Source organism: Octopus sinensis, linkage group LG2, assembly GCF_006345805.1.
Source record: "Octopus sinensis linkage group LG2, ASM634580v1, whole genome shotgun sequence".
Classification (NCBI taxonomy): Eukaryota; Metazoa; Mollusca; class Cephalopoda; order Octopoda; family Octopodidae; genus Octopus; species Octopus sinensis.
This window is the reverse complement of record NC_042998.1, coordinates 198575687-198576539: the sequence shown is the minus strand read 5'-3', so window position 1 is coordinate 198576539 and position 853 is coordinate 198575687. Positions and strand designations below refer to the sequence as shown.

General features: G+C 45.4%; 1 long non-coding RNA gene across 1 annotated transcript in view; it reads left to right on the top strand.

Moving 5' to 3' along the window:
* Positions 1-450: 450 nt before the first annotated feature.
* The window catches only part of LOC118762369, a 9673-nt gene continuing 9270 nt past the window's right edge, over positions 451-853 (top strand). Inside the window, exon 1 of the long non-coding RNA XR_004998112.1 lies at positions 451-584. This is a non-coding gene — a long non-coding RNA (uncharacterized LOC118762369). The remainder of the gene's footprint in view (positions 585-853) is intronic.

The window sequence follows — 853 nt, the reverse complement described above, 5'->3', positions numbered from 1 at the left end:
CGAATGACAGGGGATGGTCTTGAAACGACGTCATACCTATTTCTTTACTACCTACAAGAGGCTAAACACAAAGAGGACAAACAAGGACAGACAAACGGATTAAGTCGATTATATCGACCCCAGTGCGTAACTGGAACTTATTTAATCGACCCCGAAAGGATGAAAGGCAAAGTCGACCTCGGCAGAATTTGAACTCAGAACGTAACGGCAGACGAAATGCCTATTTCTTTACTATCCACAAGGGGCTAAACACAGAGAGGACAAACAAGGACAGACAAACGGATTAAGTCGATTATATTGACCCCCAGTGCGTAACTGATACTTATTTAATCGACCTCGAAAAGATGAAAGGTAAAGTCGACCTCGGCGGAATTTGAACTCAGAATGTAGCGGCAGACGAAATACGGCTAAGCATTTCGCCGGGCGTGCTAACGATTCTGCCAGCTCGCCGCCTTAAACGAGACCTTCGAAAACCGAAGTGGAGAAGGGTTCCGTGCCAACGGCGGTCGAGCACGGGTCAGTCGGTCCTAAGAAGCGGGTGAAAGCTTCCACGAAAGGCGCCGGGTCCGTCGAAGAACGAAAACGTCATACTACTTCTCAAAGACTTCAGAAGTTTAAGAGCAAGGGACCGTTATGGAAAGTCAGGGAGACCGTTTTGGGAGATGACAAGGGGTTCATTCTCCTTAATTTTCTGGAATGTAGCTATATCATAAGTGGGAAACGGTGCATTAAAACAGTCAAAAATCTAAGAGAAGCCATTAGGAGAGAGCCACCGACCAAAAATTGAAAATGATTGACATTCATTGTATCAATGTGTGACCACGCATCTTTGACAAAAATTAGGCAATAGGTA